This window comes from Cydia pomonella, chromosome 1 (genome assembly GCF_033807575.1).
Source record: "Cydia pomonella isolate Wapato2018A chromosome 1, ilCydPomo1, whole genome shotgun sequence".
In the NCBI taxonomy this organism is placed as follows: Eukaryota; Metazoa; Arthropoda; class Insecta; order Lepidoptera; family Tortricidae; genus Cydia; species Cydia pomonella.
Window position 1 is genome coordinate 45,168,055 of NC_084703.1, and position 26,984 is coordinate 45,195,038.

The following is a 26,984-nucleotide window of genomic DNA, read 5'->3' on the forward strand; positions in this document are numbered from 1 at the left end:
GATCATAATTTCCTTAAGGAAAATAAGAAGCCTTTTGGTCAAAGAGATTAGTTTTTTATCTTTAATGGGCTGCCACTGGATAGAGATACTTTTTTGCGACTTAGGATATGAATAATAATAACCGACTGCCGGAAATGAAATTGCATAGTCTTAAAGATCCTTCCGGCCGATTTCGGCCATGGCGACCACTTCGACTCCTAGGGCCCTCTTTTCGAACGGTATTAGTCTATATATTATTAGCGTGTTGCCATGGTAACCCATACGACATGACAGTTCGTGGACTATTATTAGCATAGAATTATTAGTCTAATACCGTTCGAGAAATGGGCCCCTAAGCCCTAAGAACACGGCGCGTAAGCGTAAGAGACGCGTAAGCGTATCGTAATACGCGCGTAGAACAAACACTACGAGCACGTACAACTTCAAACAAGTCCGCACACAAAGCATCGTAGCGTAGCGTATGAGATTTCCGTCCTCATTACGACAGGCGTAGCAATAATACACGCGTAAAAAAACCTTCAGACATTATCAAAAAATAAAAAAATATTTCGGAAATAATGATTTAATTTTCTTGTCTTTTAATTATTATATAGAATTGAAGTTTACGAATGAAAAATTACAATTTTTTATATTGTAATAACATATCATAAAGATTATAGGAAAAATAAAATCAGACATCTATCTTGATATTTTTTTTAATAACAAAATACATTTTATAATTTAATTTGCAATTTAAACGAACTCGCACTTGACCGTTTTTTTTATTATATTTTATCTGACACTTGGAGACTTTTATATCTCATAAGAATTTTAGTATTTGTTGTTTGCATTTTTTATCATAGTTTTTTTTTATGTAATTCGACATTTAGAGACTCTATACATCTCTAATAAAGAATCTAATATTTGACTGATTCCATATTTGAAACTGTATTTTGTAATATTTGGTAATTTTTGCTAGACATGTGACAAAGTGCCCCTGAGGACTATTTGCTGAATAAATGTTTGATGTCAACTTTAATTTAATGTAATATATTATATTTATTTAATGTAATTTATATGGTCAATTTATTAATTTTAATGGTTGCAATTTAATTTTAATGGTTGTATTTTAATTTTATTATTTTTAAAGCTGTAGTATATTTGATTTAATTATAATTTTATTTTTTTTCAATTTTTATTATTGTAATTTAGTTATACGTTGTATAGGTAGGTATATGGATTCCTTATTGTCCGAAATAAACGAATTTTAATTTATTTTATTTTATTTTATTTATTTATTTATTTTATTTACGTTGCTCCTCGAATTCGCGTACATGTCGCGCACATTGGCAATTCCAATTTTTCGCACTTGTATCATAATAATGTACTATAATCCAGAAGTCTAATTTTCTGACCGGACCAGGACCCAATTAACTACAAGTAGGCATGTTCAAACGTTCTTCTTCAAAGCTGTATGATGAAAGCATTTTACCTACTCAAATTCCTAAATAAAGTTTGATTAAATGTGTACCCAAATTGTTAATTGTTATTATTATTTTCCCCATCTTTCCCATTTTCCCCTTTTCTACGTTTCCCATTCTTAACTTTTAGGCCCTATTCTATGATATTGTATGACTTCGCTTGATTTGAATCTCATAAAACGTTAGCTTACATTAATCCTAAAAACAACTCTATCACTTTCACTTAAGATTCATAATCATTTAGCACGCAACTTTGCCCAAAACTATACAACAAATTCGTATTGTGATTCTTCGACATAGACAAAGTTACTCGTGCGGTGCACTAAATCTGAAAACTAGCACAGGGCGTCTAAATATCTGCGTAAAGTTTAACAGTGGTGCCCTCATTGTCGGCAAACTTAAGTTAGTATTAGTCGAACATTGATACAAACTTATTTTTGCGTGTGACAAAATGTACAACCTATACTATTATTGTGAACTTAAGTTGAAATAGCGCCGTCGCGAGCCGAATTAGTATGTTTGTAACGCTTCCACCGACGACATCGATTGTATCATTGCATTTTCAACCTTAATGCCTTCGAATAAAGTGTGAATTATGTATGAATATTTCAGCTGTCAAATATACGCCCAGTTGGCTTCTTATTTCAAAGGATTTGATAGATCATTGGTTTTTACGAGAACTGTAGTTTAGCACAAGGTAAGAACATAAATAAAAAGAATTCGATTTAGCCTTGACTGGGCTCATTTTCTATTTTATTTACCGAATGAGATTGTACAATAAGATTGCGAGTAGCTTAAACCTTAGATTTAAAACTAATTTACCGTGAAGTAGATCGTGTCGTGTTATTTACGAAGACGCACGCCTTGACTCGTATTGTTATGTTGTTAAAGGTTAGATTTGACAAATCTGCGCGTCATCGTGGATGACACGGACTATAGGCCACATACAAAATAAGTGTGTATTGTGAGTTCGGCTTAGGGTTGCCAGACGTTAGGATTTCTCTTGGCATGTCTGGATTTTTGGTCAATTTTTGGCGAATGTCAGGGTTTTTAAAAAGACACTATCGCTTACCATCAGGTGAACCGTCTATTTGTTTGCTTCCCTATATCATAAAAAACACTAGAAGTTAGCTAAAAGTTTGGAGTAAGGCAGAGGAAAGGTTGATAGATACAGCGATTTGTTTCAAATTAACCCTGTAGATACTTAAGAGGCTGTCAATACCTAAAGCGCGCACACTGTCTATTTCTATCGGAGTAAATGAGATAGCACTATCGCATGTTACTGGGCCTGGGCAAGGGAATAATAAGAAAAATATTTAAATAAAAAAAGTGGATTATTAGTGTAATATTTTACTCAACCACGGTTTAGATATAAATGTTTTGAAATTGTGATTTTAATTGCAGACCCATAAGTCAAAACAATAAAGACATAAAACCGTTTAATTGTGATTTTAAGACCAATCATCGCAATTATTTTCTATCGAGCCGATTTAGTTTAATCATGTATCGAGTACAACCACGGTCTTTGAAATATAATTAATATGAACATATATTTTTCTTACTTGACTAAAACAAATAGTCTTTCTTAAAAAACTGTTTAAGTAACATCAATTTCAAGGACATTGGGTGTTGACAGCCTCTTAACTTAGATATATTGCAATAATAACCACCCTATAACTAATGATATTATAACTAAATATAGGTTCCAAAAACAACAATTAAAATTACAACAAGTACAATTTGTACAAGGTAGACGTTCCAAAATTGAAGCGCTTATACATTGTACAAATTGTACTAAGTGGCCTTAGGCATGCGAGAAATGTACGTGGTAACGAACTGACACCGAATGAGAAAGAGACAAGCTTATGTTTAACAACGAGTATGAAAAAGATGAATTGAGTGCGAAAATTAATTAAAAATAACAGATTTCTATTAGGTATAGAAATCAATACGGAAGTATTTTTTGTGCTCCTTATGTAAAAGTATAACCAATCTATAGTTATATAATATCATTGTCTATCACGTAACATAACATCATCACCGGGTATCCCCAATTTAAGCATTATTCACCGATATACGTAAATAATAAGGCTGTACCCATAACTTTTCAATAAAAACTTTTGTGACAGAAATAATGACCTGACTAAGTAATTAAATTAGAAGACACTTTAATTTAAACCAGAATATGTCGTATGTTTAAATAAAAACTGCATGAAAATATGGCGAAATTCACAGCCATGTTTAGTATTGTTCAGACTAAATTCATGTTTAGAATCAATACGTAAAAATCTAAATACATTTCACACTTGACATTGGAACGGTCCGATTCGAACTTCAAGATAAGTCAAAGACTTCCTAAACATACGATATTGATATAATATGGATAGAATGTAGTATATATCCGATCGACGTCGTATCTTAAGCAAATGTGTGACGTATCCTAGTTCGGATCGGAACAGAAGTCTTTGTCGTACAGTCAAGGTATTAAATATAGACCCGGACAATATGCCAAAAAATATGTACACACTACCTTAATGTATAGGTAATAAGGACGTGTACCTTGACCGTACGGAGCAGGGTTGTTTTCAAATTGACACGCGTTTTTCCGAGCCTTGATCATTTTCCTTCCAATCCTTTAAATGGCCGGCAGACGCACTTTCGGCTATTTGGGAGCTGGCAGACGAGTGTTTTCTGAACCTTCATATAAATTCCTATCAGTTGCCACAAGTCTGATCTTTGTATCCACATTTTTTCGTACCTTTAAAGTGCCCGGCAGACGTACTTACGGCCATTTGGGAGCTGGAACGAGTGTTTTCTGAACCTTCATATAAATTCCTATCAGTTGCCACAAGTCTGATCTTTGTATCCACATTTTTTCGTACCTTTAAAGTGCCCGGCAGACGTACTTTCAGCCATTTGGGAGCTGGAACGAGTGTTTTCTGAACCTTCATATAAATTCCTATCAGTTGCCACAAGTCTGATCTTTGTATCCACATTTTTTCGTACCTTTAAAGTGCCCGGCAGACGTACTTTCGGCCATTTGGGAGCTGGAACGAGTGTTTTCTGAACCTTCATATAAATTCCTATCAGTTGCCACAAGTCTGATCTTTGTATCCACATTTTTTCGTACCTTTAAAGTGCCCGGCAGACGTACTTTCGGCCATTTGGGAGCTGGAACGAGTGTTTTCTGAACCTTCATATAAATTCCTATCAGTTGCCACAAGTCTGATCTTTGTATCCACATTTTTTCGTACCTTTAAAGTGCCCGGCAGACGTACTTTCGGCCATTTGGGAGCTGGAACGAGTGTTTTCTGAACCTTCATATAAATTCCTATCAGTTGCCAGAAGTCTGATCTTTGTATCCACATTTTTTCGTACCTTTAAAGTGCCCGGCAGACGTACTTTCGGCCATTTGGGAGCTGGAACGAGTGTTTTCTGAACCTTCATATAAATTCCTATCAGTTGCCACAAGTCTGATCTTTGTATCCACATTTTTTCGTACCTTTAAAGTGCCCGGCAGACGTACTTTCGGCCATTTGGGAGCTGGAAGAAGAGTGGTTTCTGAACTTACATATAAATTCCTATCTGTTGCCACCAGTGCAGTGTCTTTGTATCAGATGACGTATATTCTATTTTGTTTTGGTACCTTTAAGAGGAATTCCTAGTTGCGATGTTTCCGTGCAAACGCTCTCGACTGTTTCCTCCCTGGATTTTTAACCTAGACCAATGATTTTTTTCAAATAAGTTCAATATCATCAATATCTGTGGCGCTGCTTTGCTTTTTTGGATTATTTTATTTTGAAGAAACATACAGCGCCTCGAAATCGCAAAAATGGCTCAATTGAATTGGCTGCAAAAAAGACGCAGTATACAAATATGACAACAAATATCCAAAAAAATCAAAACGTAGCGGCATAGATTATTTCTTCCTCTTGCAGTTTCCAAAATCTCATAATGATTGGTTGCGTTTTGGAGGCAGAAACAGTCGAGAGCGAAACCTCGATTTTTGAGTTTTTTGCGTGGGAATTTTAGTCCGAGCTGCAGTTGTACCTATCGCACGCACGCACTCCCGCCCACCGCAGCGCGACAGAAACATAGCTTCAAAATTCAAGATTTAAAAAGTTGCTCAGCTAGGAATTAGTGTTAAGTCCTCGTGAATAATATAATTAATATATAAAAGTTAAGGAACAATCTCGCGTGCAAATGCTAGCCCATAATAATATTTTAATGACAGTTGTTTTGCAATGGTCAGCTATTATGTGACACTATATAACTGGTCATATTAGTTACGTCAACCACTTAACCCAGTCGTTATGGATGCAACGTACACTTGGCAGAATTAATGCGGCGACTGACAGACTATATACCACACGATCGTCCATACAATAAGAGAAAACGTTTTTCCACTTCTAAATATTTTCTTAGTATGTTATTCACACAATGAAAACCTAGGTTTATAGACTTTTTTTCAAAATTTACAAATAATTTTTTGTTATGCGAAACCTGTAAACCTAGAATATATTATGCTGAAACGATGGACATTAAAATCAAAGTGATTTGTTAAGATTTAGTAAGAGGAAACCTTTTTCTCCCGAAATGGAGTTTCATAGGAACAAGTAACCGTCAAAAATATTTTTGAGACACACTTTTATTGCCGACTGCACTTTCTCTTTTTTGTATGTCTATCAAGTACTTCTCGAGACCTTTCAAATGAGCCTAAACTCAATGTGTTTAAGTTTTCCCACCGTAGAGTTCCTTTGGCTACCTTCCGACTGCATCATCAGATCAGCTCCATTTTAGTATACTATTGCATTGTCATCGGGAATACGGAAGTATACCAAATTTCAGCTCAAACAGACACCAGGAAGTGGTTCAAATTTAAGTTACAAGATTTGAAGCACATATATACGAGTATATGTAGATGTATACAAAGAAGATACGCGGTGAAGCTAAATAAAAGTGTGTAAAAAAGTGTGTAATAAAAGTGTGTAAAAATAAAGTGTGTAATAATAAAAGTGTGTAAAAAGTGTGTAAAAATACCGCCAGGATCACAAAGCTATTCTTCCCTCTCGGATTTTCGTTATTCGTTAGTCTCAAGTTGTATTAGATTTAGAAAGAGCGCGCCAAGCGGGACGTTTTGGAAACTCAAAATCCTATACAAAATGAGACTTAACGCAAACGCGTTCGTCACGTTATGATGTCGATAAAATTTACACTAGGGGTACTGTACCCCTAGTGTAAATATTTTCGACAGCGAAACGTTACGTACGCGTTTGCATTAAGTGTAATTTTGTATGAGATTTTTGACTTTCCAAAACGTCCCGCTTGGCGCGCTGTTCAAAAACCCATACAAAATGAGACTTAACGCAAACGCGAACGTCACGTTTCGCTATCGACTAAATTTACACTAGGGGCACAGAGCTTGCAACCCTCTACAACGCTTACCAAGACACTTGTTTAGTATTGCAAGTTCTTTTAGTTGAAATATTGGTCGCGTTCAAAATTACCCTGATTTCGAAGCTACCCCAATACACGTTATGGTTGGGTTATGACCCAAAACGTCTCTTACGTCACGGCCGATGCAGTTCTGCATGTGATTGTGGACCGGTTGCGCAAGCGCGAAAGGAGAGCATTCGTTAAGATTCGTTGAGAATGTCATTTCTGGTTTTTGAATTTAATTTAAAAATGGAACGCAAAGCATACCGAATCGTCGAATGGATGGGGCCCTATTAGTAGAAGATACGTTGTAAGACTATCTACCCTCATATGTTGTTTATTTGTGATAAGAAATATTCATATAGACACATTGCAAGTAGGTTGCCTAGTAAAATTGCGTGCGGACAGATTTTTTTAGTGTTTTTATTTGTTATTTTATCTAATTAGGTTGCCATATTAAATGTTGGTCTAGTCTATTCCATGGTTGTCTAGATTAACCGATTTTTATATAAAATCTAGGCAACCATGGTCGTGTTTTAAATTGTCACGAGTTGCGAATTGCCTATTCGCACATGTATTATACATTTTACAGTACATATGACCCTTTAAATTTTCGACATAGTTACGTAATGTGCTAGTTATCGCACTAGTGCGGTGAAGTGTACAAGTTCTTTAATAGTTATTTACGATAAAAGTACGAAAAATAGGAAATTCGTAACGAGTGGCGATAAATTAAAACACGACCGAAGGAAGTGTTTTAAATCGACACGAGTTACAAATTACCTATTCGCACATGTATCGTACAACGTTTTACAGTACATAATTACATATGTATGTCCCTTTAAATTTTCGACATAGTTAAGTAATGTGCTAATTATCGCAATAGTGCGGTAAAGTAGCACCATATGTACTATAAGAACTTTTTGATTGTGAGTTGATTAGCAAAGACATAAAAAGGACGTTGAAACTAAACGTTTACATTAACCAAGTATTCACGACGCTTGGGTACAACGCGAAATATTTCAACTAACCACCGCATCGCAGTTAAACGAGTAGGGTAACCGTAATTATTTAATAATTTGCGTTAAGTCTCATTTAGTATGGGATTTAGAAACAGCGCGCCAAGCGGGACGTTTTGGAAACTCAAAATCCCATACAAAACGAGACTTAACACAAACGAGTACGTCACACAGTTAAGGGTTAACGTACCGGGTCGTTAATTTCAGTTAACAACAAAAATGCGTACTGTATGCCCATATCTTATATAACCTATCTATAGGATAACCTAAGGAAATTCCTGAAAAGTTAACGGTTTCAGAGTTATGACTAATGATATTATGACTATGATATGGCTTTCTATGGCTTTCAATAATTATGCCAAACAAAGGGATCCGCATTTTATAGTACAAATGGCAATTAAAATTTTCGATATAGTTGTGTAATGTGCTGATTATCGCACTAGTGCGTTAGCGCCATATGAACTGTAATAGTACATTACGATACAAGTGCGAAAAATAGGAAATCCGAAACAAGTGGCGATAAATTAAAACACGACCGAAGGGAGTGTTTTAAATCGACACGAGTTGCAAATTACCTATTTGCACATGTATCGTACAACGTTTTACAGTACATATGGCCCTTTAAATGTTCGACACAGTAACGTAATATGCTAATTTTCGCACTAGTGCGATAAAGTAGCACCATATGTACCTACTGTAAAAATAATTATAATATGAGAACAATGAAGGTCAATACGGACGTGTAAGTTTGGCTGCGAGATAAGTGTAACGATTGGGAGCACGCACGCGGTGTTTTTAATTGAATAAAAAATAGTGCTTCTAGAACTTTAAATAAATAAATAAAAAACAATTCCAACCGTTTTCATCAATGGAACATCCACTGCACTCGGGTTACGGAAACAAATCAAAATATTTCAATTAATTGAAGCGTCAGAGCTTAACCAGTAGTACAACAGAGTGAGGTAACAGAAATATTAATCAGATATTTATTATACCTACCAAAAACTAGTATAGCCTGACCAGAAATATATGGTTATTGTCAAGAGGGCGCTGTTATTCTCATGTAAAGGGCGACAGCTCAGTTTAGTGTGAAAAATTTAGTTCCAATGAAATTCCGCAATATGGCGCGTGATCATATATTACTGATCAGGCTTCATAATATCTGAGTATAATAAAAATTATAAACTGAGTTACATTTCATATGACTTATTGTCCTATGTCCCCTAGATGGGGCAGAGGGCGTCCACAGTGCGCCGCCATCTGGATCGGTCTTGAGCTTCGTGCTTGAGTTCGCTCCAAGTCTTCCCAATAGCCTTCGCCTCTGCAATTATAGTCCGGCGCCAGGTCTGCTTTGGACGGCAACGTTTCCTTTTTCCTTGGGGATTCCAGTCTAGGGCTTGCCTCGGTATGTGTTTAGGATCCCTTCGGAGTGTATGCCCAATCCAACTCCATTTCCGGCGCTTGATCTGCTGGTCGATTTCATATAATAAGGAACAAACATCGATCGGGGTTTCATATAATAAGGTACATTTCATATGCTAAGGAACAAGTGAGCCGGATGCTTAAGAGTCCCCGGCAAGCTCGGCCGAATTTCACCTTCTCATACAAACGTAGTTTCGTTCTCATTTCAAAACGACATGTTGGATTGTAATGAAACTTTGCACATACAATGATATGAGGTATATCTAGTATTTTAATTCGTTTATATAGCAAACGAAATAGAACAAAAACAAGTTTTGTATGAAAAATTTAGATCCGCTGTATTTTTTAACTACATAAACTAATTACAGGACTAGATATACAATTAAAAACATCATATTGTAAAATTGTTAAACATTAAAGTTTTCGTTCATCGCGACATCTATTGTCAGATAAATAAATAAATTGTCGGATAAATCCGCTACTTGACGCTAGATGTCGATTGCGAAAATAGTAAACGATTTGTAAAGAAAACTGATGTATGGAGTGAGCACTCTATGATTATTTATTTCTCTATGATATTAATGCGGCAGTGACAGTTGCGTTTCATTCGCTACGGAGCGTAAACAAGAGGAAAACTCAATTGGAACTTTAAAAATATCTCTTCCTAAAAGAACACAAATGTCACATAGTTGAAAACGATTTTCAACAGTATTGTAAATATAAGTAGGTATAAAACAATTCACCCCTGGCTAGTAGTTTCGTTTTAAGTCCAAGTTAAACTACTTCTTTGCATATACTGTGATACCAGGGGCGGATTGGCATCCCTTGAGATTATATATTTTTCATTTGCATTTCTCTGCATTCATTTGAACAAACACAAAATTTGCAATTAAAGTTCGGAATATCTTTATTTAAATGTACAACTTTTTGCTTTGTTTTCTTATTCTCAGTGGAAACTTGGATAGGTTTTCCTGATATTATAATCCCTAATGGTAGGGGAGCCAAGAAGGGGATTTTTCTAGTTACCCGAGTCAGATTAAGATATGACTGACATCTTACATCTTACTACCCTTGGAGTCTACCTTAACAAGCTTTAGCCGTCTTAGTAGTTTTCAAGTTCGAAACATTATATAATGCGTAGAATAACTGTCAGATTAAGTATTAGCATACTTATAGCATCAACGTGGACCAAGCTAACCAAAGCAACAATCTAATTAACGATCTTTGTAACTGCCCTTCAATTCCCGACCAACGTATCTTAATCTGACACGCTCGAGTAATTACCAAAATCTCCTCTTGGGCTCCCCTGCGCCAATCAATTACCGTCATAGATTTAAATTCCTTTATTTCATGATAAAAATTACACTATAAATTTGCATCAAGGACAAAAATATATTTCTCTTCTCATAAAAAACATGACATAAAAAAAGTCCTCCAAAACCCCTCGCGTAATTATTAGACGCCCCCAAATGACGTGCCCGTACCGCTGGACATTAGTGACGTACTTTTCTCTCGGAATAATTGTGCGGTTTGCGGTCATTATGAGAGTAAAAGTGACCATAATGTCTGTTTTGTTTGGCGTGTGTGAAAGATTTTTAGTGTAATATACAAATTTCTTACAACTCACACGAACCTTGCATACAATGGAATGGAAATTATGCTCAAAACGGCGTGGTGGTATGACTTTATTTTTGAATTAGACATTCAAGTAAAATACCTATAAAGTAGCGGAAAGCGTCGAAATTTAGAAACGTAATAAATATATAAGCCTAGGTAGTGTTAAACTAAATACACCAATCATCATCAAATAAAGGATTTAATACAATAAAAACAGACATAACTTGGTAAACACCCATACGGCCGCCATTGCCGCGATTCTCATCTGTCAGTCATTGCCGCGAGTGATGTGACAATATCCAATACCGATTGTAGGCTGCACTCGAGAAAGCCTCATCATCGGTTATCAGTAGAGGGTACCATTTTTTTTCCATTTGGCGTTGAAATTGTCCCATGGGGTCCCGGCGCGCACAAGTTTCTTGCAGAAATCGCGAAGCGTCTGGTTGACGTAACTGGTGACCGAAGAGCTGGCGGCTTCCTCACACAACGTATCAGTATTGCGATACAACGAGGAAATGCCGCCAGCGTCCTCAGTAATCCTTTGTATATATCCATTATGTATATTGTTATTGTAAATAAATGTAATAATAGTAACATAAGTATGTTTAGTTTAGTTTTCGTAGCTAGAAATTGTAATATAAAGAAATAAGAGCGAGTTTTTACATATAAAATTTACATATAAAATATACTCCTACTATTTTATTAAAATAACAATTTTTGACAGTAAAAGCTGTTACCAGAGAGAGTATATTCATATAAATTAATATGTTCATTGTATGGTGGCGTCTTTTAATCGTGTAAATTTTAAGAGAGTATAGGATACAAAACGAGAAAACGTTTTTACACTTTTAAATATTTTCCATTCTTAAGATTTTTAGTATGTCATTGACACAATGAAAAACTAGGTTTAAAGGTTTTCCTTTTTTTTAAATATGCAAAACAAGTTTTTTTATTCAAAAAAGCGAGACCTGTTAACCTAGAATATATTATGCTGAAGCGATAAACATCAAAATCAAAGTGATTTGTTAAGAGTTAGTTAAAGGAAACCGTTTTTTTCCCGACATGGAATATCAGAAAAAAAGTACCGTTATTTCGCTAGGATCGCAAAGCTATTCTTCCCTCTTAACAGTTTAGTTTTTAAAAGTAGACTTGTGGGTTAAATCAACAACTAAGCCCACATCAAACCCAGGGTCGCGGCAAACCTCGACAGCGTTGGCGAGATTGCAATTGGTGGGAGACGTTTCTCCCAACGTTTTCTCCCGAAATGGAATTTCATAGAAAAAGTACCGTTATTTCGTTAGGATCGCAAAGCTATTCTCCTAGTGCAAAATTTCTACTAAACTGAATGTCCCGCAATGTCCTTTATTCCAAAGCGCTACTCATTTATATTTATTATTTACTTGTTAGCTTATTTGCAGAGTATTTCCATTTTTAATGAGTCAACTTCAGTGGCTGAGCTTCCTTAACTTCGTAAAAATAAAATCCAGTGGCTGCTAGTTAACCTAGATAATAAAACGATTACGATACTAGTGCGAAAATAGGAAATTCGAAACGAGTTGCGATAAATTAAAACACAACCGAAGGGAGTGTTTTATATCGACACGAGTTGCGAATTACCTATTCGCACATGTATCGTACAACGTTTTACAGTACATATGGCCAAATAAAATGTTCGACACAGTAACGTAATATGCTAATTCTCGCACTAGTGCGGTAAAGTAGCACCATATGTACTGTAAAACTATTTTTGTACTCGTCGACTGTAATGGTACCCGACTCAACTAATATATTGATATCGAAACGTTTTAGCCAACTATAATAAAGACAAGAGAACGAAACAAAACGATAGCTCATTTATTTTAGGTTGTAAGTAGAAACAATTGCTTCATAAGTCAAAAACCCGCATGTCACACGCTTAATACATATACCAACATCCGTAGACTACGAAGACCGCTTAGCGTTGCTTGTTAGTCTCCACAGGCTACGGTGGCCAAAATCAAGAAAAACTGTCCAAAAATTGAATTTAGCAAAGAGCAAGTACCAGGGCCTCATGAGTTACGAGAAGGTAACCAGCCGGCCGGGGCGCGGAGTATAAAGGTATCGCAGCTGCTCGCGTATCCTAGATGTATACCTTTGGTTTGTTTACCTATATAATTAATTCTACTAAATTGAAGTATAATTTTTGTATAAATAAATATAAATAAGTATTGTACACAATAGTGATATAATCAAGCTTTTCGATCTCGTACCCAATAAGGCCACTCAGCAAAGATAACACGGTACTCGACTGAAAAACACTCCTTTATATCACGATTGTATAAAATACTATTTTATGAAGCAAATACGTCAGCGAGTGAAACTAAAAAAATTTAAATAAAAGAAAAAAATATAAATTCATCGATGTGGACAAGAACTTGCGACCTGTCGAAATACCAGCCCGATTATTCCTTAGACATAAAAATGTATTGACAATACTAGCTTCTACCCTTGATATGTCTACATTGTATTAGTATTTAATTACATATCCTCCTTCCATTATAAATTCAACTACCCTTTATTAACCCCCCTAAGGTATCATTTCCATAATAAGACCTATCCCATTTAAACCATCTCGGTTTATCTGTTTTAGCGAGAAGTGACTACCAGACAAAGGTACTTTTAGGCATTATATAATTTTTGACATCTGTCATCTCAATACCTTTTTTTATAAAATTTCCAACGTCTGGGTCATTACCCAGCCATTGCCTCCCCCCTAGACTGCCAAATCTTCCTGATTGAGTGCAGTATCTGTTCAGTTGCTTACACATTTTAAGGTTAGAAATTGAAAATGACAGCTGTGACCAACCTATTAAGGGCGTCGCCAAACCAAATTTATGACCCTCCCCCATCCCCTTGGCCGTCAGCCATATGAACTTATCCCCCTCCCCCTCCTAGACCATCAGCTAGTGACGCCCTTGCGACCTATGAGAATAATATAAAACTGTTCGGGTTTTGCTATTTAATTTGACATTTAGTTCTTTGAAAAGACATTGCGTGTGAACGGCCCAGTACATGATAACACATGGGCTCGTTAGTGGATCTAACGGGCAGAGCTATATTTTACGGCCAAAGACCACTTTCTAGACTCGGTCTTATACATGTCGGCGGCCGATCGTGAGATCAGGCAGATCGTGGATTCTAAAGCCCATAGTGAAACGTGAAAATCTTTGTTTCGTTCGCTGAGTCGGTCGCCGAATATTGATAGATAACTAAATATATGCCTCTCCCCCTTCCCTTGGCCATCGGCCATATGAACTGTCTCCCCCCCCCCCTCTCCCTCTAGCTAATCAACTTGCGCCACCCCCTCGCGACTTATGAGAACAATATAAAACTGTTCAGTGGATATTTGCCGTTTTATAAAGTAGGTAGGTAGCTATTTAATTTGACATTTAACTCTTCGGAAACCCTTGCGAACGGCCAATTGCATGATAACACGTGGGCTCGTTAGTGGATCTAATGGGCGGAGCTATATGTTACGGCCAAAGACCACTTTCTAGACTCGGTCTTATACATGTCGGCGGCCGATCGTAGGATCAGGCAGATCGTGGATTCTAAAGCATATCGTGAAACATGAAAATCTTTGTTTCGTTCCCTGAGACGACGGAGCCCCGCATATTTCTAGAAAGTTGGCCTATCTGAAGCAACTTAACGATAACTATCCATCCTATTTATTGGCTTAATATGAATAAGGTCAAAACATTACACAGCAACATTACGATCTGCCTAATTTTACGATTGGCCGCCGACATGGAAAGCGTCGTCTCGTCGAAAAGCCTATTGCGTGTGAACCGCCCAGTACATGATAATACATGGGGTCGTTAGTGGATCTAATGGGCAGAGCTATATGTTACGGCCAAAGACCACTTTCTAGACCGGGTAATTCCACGAGACTGTAACGCCAGTTACCAATTCTTTCGTGTGTTCATACATTAATTAAGCAAATTTAAGTATCCTGATATCTACCTGTAGAGCAACGCCAGACATACAGACACTTAAATTTTCTTCATTAATGTAAGAACACACAAAAGAATTGGTAACTGAAGTTACAGTCTCGTGGAATTACCCGACTTCGCTTTATGAAGCGGTAATGTACACGGTATGTATCACGAGTAAGGAGGCCAAAAGAAGGAAAACATATATAAATATAAAATAATTGCTACGTGATGTGTTTAGAGAGAAGCGCTTTTTGACCTTACCAGCATTTATATATTTGTAAATCACCCTGAATATTTCACAAAGCGTTCATGCAAAGAAAACATCAGTTCACAATATAAATACAATATGGTACTTTCGAGAGCTTGCACCTTAATATATAAAAATATACATTAATATCTCTTATCTGCTGCTGCTCTTCAATCATCTGCCTAACGAAATAAAGTCTTGAAAGAAATACTTTAAAAAGATGTTTAAAAATCTTTGAAATGGACAAAGTATTCTATAACTTAAAATAATTTTATAACTACATAGGTTTATATAAACCTAAATCCTAAATGTACTTATATTAAAATTTAGTTTAAGATAAAATATTAAAACTTAGTTTAAGATAAAATAAATCGTATGCCCGAAAAGGGTAAAACTGTTACTAATATCTATGTCAATGTATAGGTACCTAGTTATACTTCTTGTACGGTCACGTCTGAAAATATCGATACGAAAAAAGTTCCAAAAATATGTATACACGACTTTATTGCCCATATATTAAAGTAGTGTATACATATTTTTTGCATATTTTTCGTATCGATATTTCATACGTGACTGTACCTACATAGTCTACACAATAAATATTTCTGAATTATGTTTCATCTCGTGTACAAGTGATCTATGTTTCAGTGAAGCTAAATATCGTGCACCCAGCCTGAAAGTGCTTGCACGAGTATTTGTGCTTCAAAATGTATTGCGTTGAGATCAATAGGCCTCTGCATATTGAAGCAAAATTTTAGAAATTCGGAGGAAATATCCGGGTTAATATTCGGTAGGTAATCATGTGGTGAATTATGTTTAAATATATATATTTACAATAACAATATACATAATGGATAAATACAGAGGATTACTATAACTATAAGTCTGTATCTTTAGGTATTTAAAAAAAGGTAAACAAACAATTTGTACATTTTCGGGTAGTTTTAATATTTATTGGTTAACCAACCAAATACAAAACCGCCTGGATCTGTCACTGAACGACCTGACTTTAAACCTACATTATTTGATCATGTAATGTTTTCATCTACCCTCAGCTGCCTTAAGGAGCCATTTGAGGGTAGATTTTGTTTACCTTTTTTTTAAATACCTAAAGGTACAGACTGTAGCTTATATCTAAAATAGACCCTTGAGGCATTGTACCAAGGATGCCGGCGTCATTTCCTCGTTGTATCGCAATACTGATACGTTGTGCGAGGACGCCGCCAGCTCTTCGGTCACCAGTTACGTCATCCAGACGCTTCACGATTTCAGCGAAAAAACTGTGCGCGCTGGAACCAATGGACCTAGAGTTACAACGCCAAATGGTACAAAATGGTACTACTTGTATTTATTACGTTTCAAAATATGTTAAAATTAGATATCTAAGGTACTTGACCCAGTGCCTAATAAAATATACGTTTAAAAATATATATCATTTTTACAAAACGATTTTGGATATCGATGTTTTAATATTTAAATGATACACATCAATTTTGTTGTTTTGGCTGTAAAATAACTAAGGTAGGTCTTGCAAGGGTTAGTTACCTAATTTTGGTATCTTTAGGTATTAAAATAAAAGTAACCAAAATCTGCCCTCAATTGGCTTCTTGAGGGTAGATGACAACATTACATGATCAAATAATGTAGGTTAAAGTTAGGTCGTTCAGTGACAGACGGTTTTCTATTGGGCGGTTTTTTATAATGTTATAACTACCCAAAAATGTACAAATTGTTTGATTACTTTTATTTAAAAATATCTAAAGAGGTGTGCCACCGAAGCAATAATGTGCTGTTGGAAACTTGCCGAAATTTCCACATGGTAAAATTAGGTAAATTCACATACTTATTTTTGTATGGGACTAGAAAATTTGTTTCCAAACTAAAAGTTTCCCTTGTTTCCTGTAAAATGTTGCTAAAATTTCCGAGAACTCTTTACTTTCCAATTTCGTTTTTATTCTTGTTTCGGTTTCGTCCTCGGCATACAAATCATGTTTCAGCCGATGGTTCGGTTAGGTTAGGTAGGCAAACTGCAGAAAACATACAACATTTAAACTGTTCAACATTCACTATAGTTCGGTTCAACTTCAGTAAAACCCCAAAACAGCAAAAGAACTGCCATTTTATTACTAAACTGCATTTTGTTCTTTTTGCTGACAGTAGTCTCGGACCTGTTGCAGCTCGGAAAGCGAAATGATCGCGGTGGAAACCTTGTTGAAGACCGTCCATTGTATGGGAGCTCCATTATGCTCTTAAATCTCATTATTTTCTAACCATTAACCTGCTTTTGGCAACTGTAGTTACCAGCTGTAACCCTTATTTTATTATAGTAATAGAAGTCACTGAAAAATATCAAGCACGTGAGTGGAAAAAGAACTGCTATTTTATTAGTCAACTGGTTTTTGTTCTTTTTGCTGACAGTAGGGTTATCACACGATCTCGGACCTGTTGCAGCTCGGAAAGCGAAATGATCGCAGTGGAAACCCTGTTGAAGACCGTCCATTGTATGGGAGCTCCATTATGCTCTTAAATCTAATTTTTTTCTAACCACTCACCTCCTTTTGGCAACTGTAGTTACCAGCTGTCACCCTTATTTTATTATAGTAATAGAAGTCACTGAAAAATATCAAGCACGTGAGTGGAAAAAGAACTGCTATTTTATTAGTCAACTGGTTTTTGTTCTTTTTGCTGACAGTAGAGTTATCACACGATCTAGGACCTGTTGCAGCTCGTAAAGCGAAATGAGCGCGGCATGAACCCTGTTGAAGACAGCGGCAGAGTCACAGTGCACAAAGGGCAGTAACTCAACTAATATAAGTTAAACTTTTATCAATATCACCACGACAGGTTAAACAACAAATTTGCCCCCTTGTAATTACTTACCATAATTGAATAGTCAATTCCACCAGCCAACATGAGATGAGGAAACAACTCAAAACTTGCATCTAATATTATTAATACAAAGCTCTTAAACAATCTATATGAACTAACAAAATATAATACGAGTATTACATAAATTAAAGTTAAACCTAGAATTAAATAAAATCACAAAATATAAAATGTAAAAACAACAAAACCAATTACAAAGGGAATACCACTTCTAACAGGTCGGTCTATCTAAATTATCTAATAATATTAATAATTTAGCCACTCGTGTCGATAAAATGCAACTCACTCATTCGTTTTTGAGGAACAAAGAAAGCCTTTACAATCCATTTTAGCGAAAATAGCTATTACAAAGCTGCTATATACCCCAGGTCCTCTTTGGAACTTTAGTACCGAGTTGAACTACTGGAGCATTATAAGTTATAGGCCTTGAACAGCGCGTCACCGCCACCTGTTTGTAAAATGTACAATTGTGAATACAATACCTATTATTGGACGCTTTCGCTTTGTGATATGATAGCAATAGAAACGGAGACGGCGTTCTGGGGCGTCAGCACGGTCGCATTTTTATCCTGTCACCATGCCTGTCACGTTCTAACAAGTATGCAAGTGCGAAATTGCTTTACAGGTTGGCCCAAAATACGTTGAAAATATTTTTAAAATGTATTGTTGATAATTTCAACAAACCTTTGCCTTTGTTTATCCATAGTTAATGGGGAATATTTTGAAGATAACGTTTTGTTTGTTATAATGTTATAAAAGACTGAAATTAAACTTGTGGGTTGCCTTAATGACAGTATATTAGGTTTACGCTCCGTTTGTTTTATATTACTTCTACCCACACACAATACATCTATAGTCAAGGATACAGCTGACAGTTCTAAAGCTAGGAAGTCATCCTCAAATTGCATTAGAACCATATATGGTTCTCAATGCTAAACCCATCACACCGCTCTGGGCGTAACTTGGTACCAAATATACTTTGACTAATTCTTTTTTAGCGTTCCGTAGTCAACTAGGAACCCTTATAGTTTCGCCATGTCCGTCTGTCTGTCTGTCTGTCTGTCTGTCCGAGGCTTTGCTCCGTGGTCGTTAGTGATAGAAAGCTGAAATTTGGCATGGATATATAAATCAATAAAGCCGACAAAGTCGTACAATAAAATCTAAAAATTTAATTATTTTGAGGGTACCTCCCCTACACGTAAAGTGGGGGTGAATTTTTTTTTTTTGCTTCAACCCTACAGTGTGTGTTATCGTTGGAAAGGTCTTTCCAAACTAATAGGGGTCTTCAACAAACATTTTTTGATAAAGTGAATATATTCGGAGATAATCGCTCCGAAAGAAAAAAAAATGTGTCCCCCCCTCAAACTTTTGAACCATAGGTCCAAAAAATATGAAAAAAATCGTGGAAGTAGAGCTTAAGAAAGACATTAAATGAAAACTATAGCGGACATGATCAGTTTAGCTGTTTTTGAGTTATCGCAAAAAGTTTCCCCTTCATAGTAAAAAGACTTACTTTAATTAGGTACTGATTATGCAAATTTGCCTATTTGTTTAACTCGCGTGAAAGGTACCGTTTCATCCCTTGGTTAACAATTTACTATACTTTAAGCTCCAGTTTAGCTTATTGTGACAGAAGAGTAACTACGGAACCCTACACTGAGCATGGCCCGACATGCTCTTGGCCGGTTTTATTTCTTAGTTACCTCCTTTAACACTGACACCCACCTATCTAAGGAGGCCCTGACCTGGAAGATGCACGGAAAACGGAATCATGGTCGCCCTAAATCTACATGGCGCCGTTCCGTGGAGCAAGAGTTGGTTGTATTGGGGATAGGGTGGGAGGAGGTTACCCAAGCTGCCCAGGACCGGAGTCAGTAGAAGAAAATGGTTCGAGCCCTACATCAGCAGGGGGTAACAGGATGAAAAGAAGAAGAGGAAGACCTCGTACCTTTGGACCGCTACCCTGCTGTCGTTTGCTAGTCAGACCAAGATAAGTTGGCAGCGGTTTTGATAGCCCTGCGGCGGTATCATGGTTCCATTTTTATCACTTGTCACTATGTCCGTCACTTTCGCGCTTACATATTTGTTAGAACATGACAGGCATGGTGACAAATGATAAAGAGCCGACCATCTTAGCCCAGCAGACAGTGCCAGTGTCAAGTAAACGTCATAATTTCATAGACTATTGACGTTTAAAATAACCCGTACACCGTCTGAGCTGACAATCGCTGCCAACTTAGGTATCTTGGTTTGACTGTATCTTTTCGCGTTTTAGCATTCTTCTATTTAACTATACAGCGTGTATTTTTGATACGACCATATGTGGCATTATCTATGAAAAGGGACCTTATTGTCGATGGCGCTTACGCAGCACTACGCGACGCAGCAGCGTTGTATTTGTATCGGAGCATCGTTTATAACGGCGGAAGCGCCATCGACAATAAGGTCCCTTTTCATAGATAACGTCACATATAACCAAAGGGTAGTTTAGGCTGTAATGAACACACTTTCATAGGTTTTATAAAAAACAGACGACTTTTATTTTTCCATATAAATAATTCAACAAGCAATGTATCACTACTTTGTTTTAACTCAAAACGTCTCATTAATGACGTGACGTCACAACTGTCACAAGTGACCATGATGTACGAAATACATTGCCGCTCGAAAAAAAATCAAAAATTAATTATGCTCTGGTCAACAGACTAAATTAAAAAAATCTTTTTATAACACTAAAACCTACGTCTAGCTTACGTTTGCGGTGATATCAAAAATACTGTATGAAAAACATGTTTGATGTTCCAAAATGGATTATAGTAATGTGTTCCTGCCGGTGAGTAAGGTAGCCAGAGCTCAACGAGGGTGCGGAGTGTTAGGGTCGGCAATGCGCATGTAACTCCTCTGGAGTTGCATGCGTACGTAGGCTACGGTACTGCTTACCATGAGGTGGGCCGTATGCTTGTTCGCCACCGACGTAGTATATAAAAAAAACTATGAGACAAACAAACAGACTGAATTGTAGGCGCACATAACCTTTGGTGGTAATGTCAAACACGCAAGTTCGCGCTGGGAGCAAGTACAGGAGGCAGCGGGAGCGGGCGATGTTTATATAGCGATAATTTTACCTAGCCGAGACAAGACTTAAGAGGATACGGGAGCTGAGATTTAAATATTTTAGGAGCTGAGATTTAAATGAAGTGGCTCCTAAAACTAGCGTGATAAGGATAACGCCAGGTCAGGCGTCAGGCGAAAAATCCTGCATAAAAACCCCAAAAGACGATGTTTCGTACTCGACTGTTTCCCCCTCCAAAACTTAACCAAATGTAACGAAATTTTGAGATCTAATTGGTAATGTAATTATGTGTGTCGGATTGTTTTGATTTTTAAGCTTATTGATGTCAGTTTAGAATACCATGCTTCTCTTTGCGGCCTAGTAAATTAGGCCGTTTTTGCGAATATATGAAGTGCACGAGCGCCTTAAGAAACAAACATATGAATAAAAGGAAAACAGTCCGACACAGATATTAATAATAATAATCTGTGTTAAAAAAATCATAGCTCTAGCTTTAAAAACCGCGGAGGAAACAGTCGAGTACATTTGTATGGAGAAATTACCACTCCTGTTGCCTCTTAATCGTAGGCGCACATAGCCTTTGGTGTTTAATGTCAAACGCGCAAGTTCGCGCGTGAAGCACGATATACGGTGAACCAGGCACAAGAGGCAGCGGAAGCGGACGACAAAGCTCGGAAACCGGTTAAATTTCCAAACTATTATCATGTACTTGGAGTTGTGGATGTGAATGAAGTTAAAAATATAAAGAAAAAGAAATGCAAGCTAAGGGGCCTACTGATTAACAGTCCGCTGCATGGTATCGGCTTGTCAATAAGAATAAAAAGTTGACAGTTCCGAACCACTGACAGGCCGATACCGTCTCGCGGACTGTTAATCAGTGACCCCTTAAGAACCACATAGAGCTATGTCCCGAGAGTTTGAACTACAAATATTTGAAGACCGCCTTAAAGCGTTTTCACATTTTCCGATCGATCAGACCGACAAAAAATCTACATAGCAAAAAACAGACTGACAACTCACATCTGATTTTTGTAATTCGATATCGGATAGATACTTCCGATAATTTTAGACATGTCGTGTCGGATCCCCCCTCCCCGTCCCCCCATCGCCCCCGCCCGATAGCCTGCGGCCCGATTGTGGACGCTCCAAGCCAAATAACACTATACACCCTCATGGTGTTGTGTTGTGTTCCTGCCAGTGAGTAAGGTTGCCAGAGCTCAACGAGTTTGCGGAGTGTTAGGGTCGGAGTTGCAGGTGTACGAAGGCTACGGAGACTGCTTACCATCAGACGGGCCGTATGCTTGTTTGCCACCGACGTAGTATAAGGCTGTCACTTGCACCATGTCCCAACGAAGACTACCACAATTACTGTTTTAACCTAACCGAGTGAAAGTATGTATTATAATAATCTCGGTATTAACCTGTTATCCGACTATTAAATACAGTGACTTAAAAATATGTACACGAACAAAGTGGCAAAAATATGTAAACAATACTAAACATAGCTTTATTATGCAACTTTAATAGTCATCATCTTCCTCGCGTTGTCCCGGCATTTTGCCACGGCTCATGGCAGCCTGGGGTCCGCTTGGCAACTAATCCCAAGAATTTGCATGGGCACTAGTTTTTACGAAGGCGACTGCTATCTAACCTTGCAACCCAGGGGGTAGACTAGGCCTTATTGGGAATAGTCCGGTTTCCTCACGATGTTTTCCTTCACCGAAAAGCGACTGGTAAATATCAAATCATATTTCGTACATAAGTTCCGAAAAACTCATGGGTACGAGCCGGGGTTTGAACCCACAACCTCCGGATTGAAAGTTGCACACTCTTACCGCTAGGCCACCGGCGCTTTTATGCAATTTTTATAGAATACCATGAAATTAACAGTTATATACTGACTCACCGAAACCATGTATCCTTACATTATATACCGCTCCCCCTGGTATCCACATCCTTTCGATTTACAAACTTAAATTTGCCGCTCCTCACTCCCATCTTTCAATATGTCATACAATAATTGTATTGAGTTATCGTTAGTACCAGTTTAGTGGCCGCAAATGTAACTTTGTAGGAGGGGCTTGGACTGGACACACGCCCTTACCGCATTGCCTCAAAGGAATGGTCCAGTCTAAGCTTGAGCTCTGATTTCTCATAGTCGTTACGAACTTAGAGGTCAAAGATAAATTGGTCTTTTTGAAGCTTTAGGAATAAAGGACAGAGGAAGTGGTCTCGCATGAACGGTTTACACCTGTCTGTGCCAATACAAAGTTACGTATGCGTGCGATAACACCGCGCGCTATACTAAATAATATGAACTGCAGAACGTTCCAGCTGCAAAGTTAACTTTGTATTGACGTTTCATTTACAAAATGGCGTAAGTTAGAAGAAGGTTTGTGCGAGTTATGACGTTTTGTAAGTGAACGAAAGAGGACCGACGGGAAACGAGGTGCAACTAAGTTGAGATGTGCTTTTGGGTTCGTTGCTTTTAAACGAAGTATGCTTGTAATATTTGAGTAGCGACAGTAAATATCAACAAGGAGATGGTAAAAGCACTGACATGATGGTTCCAGTTTTATCGTCTACTATTGCACTTAAAAGACAAACTTACGCAGTCTTACGTAAGCGAACAACTCGATAACGCGAAGCGAAGCGGCGCGGCGCGGGTGAATCAATCCTTTCGGCCCGATTCGAAGAATGAGTTACGATAACGATAAGTTCTGGTTTAGATAAGTTCTCATTTAGATATTGTTTATATGTCGTGTAATTGACAGAAGCAGCTCGATTCGGGCAACCAATGTCACTTTGATACACAATGTAGATATATCTTATTGGGATCACAACGGAATCAAAATAACCGTCAATTTTGACATGTCGTTTAGTTATCGATCTTTTACAGATCTTTCCTAGATATTAAACGTGTCTTAATAATTTTTCGAATCGGGCCGCTTGACACCTATAGAAGTGTCCTACGTGGGCGATTTCGTTGCGAACGCGAATGCCGTGGGCCGCCGCGCCGCGTCGCTTCGCGTTAACGAGTTGTTCGTTTACGCCTTACGCTTACGACAACAGACGATAAAACCGCGACCATCTTAGACTCGTATCTGCGTAATCTTTTGTATTTAAAGAAAAACAATATGCATAAAATTAATAAAATAATTGCATAATTTCGAGTTGTATAAGCGCTTGCACACAAAAATTAAAATATCAATGTGCATATTAAATTACATAATAACGGCCGGTAGTAGTAATCGTGTATAATGTTTAACATTATACAACTATGACAACTGGATGCGACCGAATAATTCAACGAACCTACTTCATTTAGTAAGGGCAAGGACTCAAGTCCCCAGCAAGCTCGGTTTTCTATACAAACGTTACGCTCTCATTTCAAAACGACTATCTAGATTGCTCTGAAACTTTCTATTTACAATATGATAAGGTATATCTATGCCCGTATAGTTATAAAACCTAAATAATGAATGAAAATTAATAAGCATCTCAGTAGACGTAAACGCGCGACTCCCGCCCGCGCCCGTTTAGTCTTTGTAGGAGCGCGGCGGCACGTGATTGTCTGATAGTTCAATTTTTTTACAGTTAACTACAGCGTATCGAAATGAATCTTATAGGTGAGTGGACCCATATATTTGACGACCGGTTTGGCCTAGTGGGTAGTGACCCTGCCTACGAAGCTGATGGTCCCGGGTTCAAATCCTGGTAAGGGCATTTATTCGTGTGACGAGCATGGATATTTGTTCCTGAGTCATGGGTGTTTTCTATGTATTTAAGTATTTATAAATATTTATATAATTATATATATCGTTGTCTAAGTACACTCAACACAAGCCTTATTGAGCTTACTGTGGGACTTAGTCAATTTGTGTAATAATGTCTTATAATATTTATTATTATAGTTTGGTATACGAAAACTTCAACCATTGCAGTCGACGAGTAGATAAAATATACCAGGTTATTTAATCACCTACAATAAATTACGTGCTGAATATATAAGTCATACTGAGCAACTTTTACTATGGGACCAAACCCGAAATCGCAAAAAAAAATTTCTCCCATAAAAAATGACAAATTGTATGAAACAGCAATTTTTTTCGCGATTTCGGGCTTAGTTCCATCCATAGTAAACGTTTTTTCAGCACGACCTATGTATTCATCCAGTAAATTATTGCAGGACTAAATAAACAGCCTGTATAATAATACAATGTAATGTGGACAATATTCGCGTATTCCTCCCCGCATGTAACACCCTGAAAGCGGTAATGATCAGTCTGTCCATTAATAAGGAATCAGAGTACCGCAATGCAGGCGGAGTGAAGCTATAGTAGACGCAAACCAAACTGACGACCGAGTTCATATCACTATCTCTCTCATCCTACCTACGACCACGCGAGTGTGAATGAGAAGTTTTACTACGTTGGTTGTACTCGATACATGATTGAACGAAATCGGCTCGATAGAAAATAATTGCAAAGATTGGTCTTAAAATCACAATTAAACGGTTCTATGTCTTTATTGTTTTGACTTATGGGTCTGCAATTAAAATCCAAATTTCAAAACATTTATATCTAATCTAAACAGCTACCTAACGAGTAAAATATTACACTAATAATCCACTTTTTTTATTTAAATAATTTTCTTATTATTCCCTTGCCCAGGCCCAGTAACATGCGACATTGCTATCTCATTTACTCCGATAGAAATAAACAGTGTGCGCGCTTTAGGTATTGACAGCCTCTTAAGCCCTAGGAAGGCTTTGTTCGCTGGCATTATTTTTAGACTGTATGTATATGTTTTGTTTGTGTTAATCATAAAAAAAACGATCTGTGTAAAATTGTCCTATAATATAGATTTATTTTTATTCACTTATTCAAAATCCTGACCAAACAAACGTTTCACTTGTCTATTTTACCCACAGCTAGTTTACCAAGCAAATAGAATCCGGAATACATTTCGTCCGTCACGCGCCCCTACTTATAGTACGTGACACGGTTCCTAGAATACTTGAAGAGTCAGCACGTTCTCGTTTTATAAAGTCTTTGAGGAAACCCTCACTTATATATCTTTCTTTTAAACGATTAGGCCATTTTACGAATAAATAAAAATAGTAGGCGCTTTTACCCTATCTAAGCTAATTGTCCGGATTAATCCCTAGCTTCTATCCGCCATAGCTCTGCGCGACATTTCTATTTTCATTTCTTAAGCGACTCGCTGATTAACAGTTCGTCGGACGATATTGGCCTGTCAGTTATTCGCGATTGTCAGCCTGAAAATTCGACCAATGCTGCCGTGACCCCGGTGGCCGAGTGGCTCAGGCACCTGCCGCGATAGCAGAGGACGCTGGTTCGATTCCAGCCTGGGGCACTGGAGGCCTTGGTCACTTTTTCTTAGTATATGACATTTATTTCAGTTTGAAATTAGTTTTTATTTAACACTGTCTCAGGATTTTTTTTTGTAAGAAAAAAGTGGGTACACACTACATAGTGTGAATCGGCAACTGGTAAGCCAAGTACAAGTACAGTACAGTGAGATTGTCATCGCGCGAGCGCGGGCGGACCGGGTTGTCGCGCAGACCAGCGTAACGTGACCGAGACATTAATAAAGAGAGCGCGCCAGAGATACGCGTTAATACTGGTTAATATTATTTACTTTACATTTTGTTATATGGACAATGAGACAGAAGGATAGGAAACGCTTGGAGGCTTTTGAGATGTGGTTGTGGAGAAGAATGGAGTGAATAAGTTGGACTGAGAAAAAAACGAACGAGGAAGTGCTGCGAATTGTTGGAGAGAGGAGAAACCTACTGAGGACCATAGAGAATAGACGAGGAAAAAT

General features: G+C 37.4%; 1 protein-coding gene across 1 annotated transcript in view; it reads right to left on the reverse strand.

The window, feature by feature from the left end:
- LOC133524859 (uncharacterized) overlaps positions 1-26,984 on the reverse strand; it is a 215,128-nt gene that overhangs the window by 158,712 nt on the left and 29,432 nt on the right. The gene's annotated exons all lie outside the window — the stretch shown is intronic.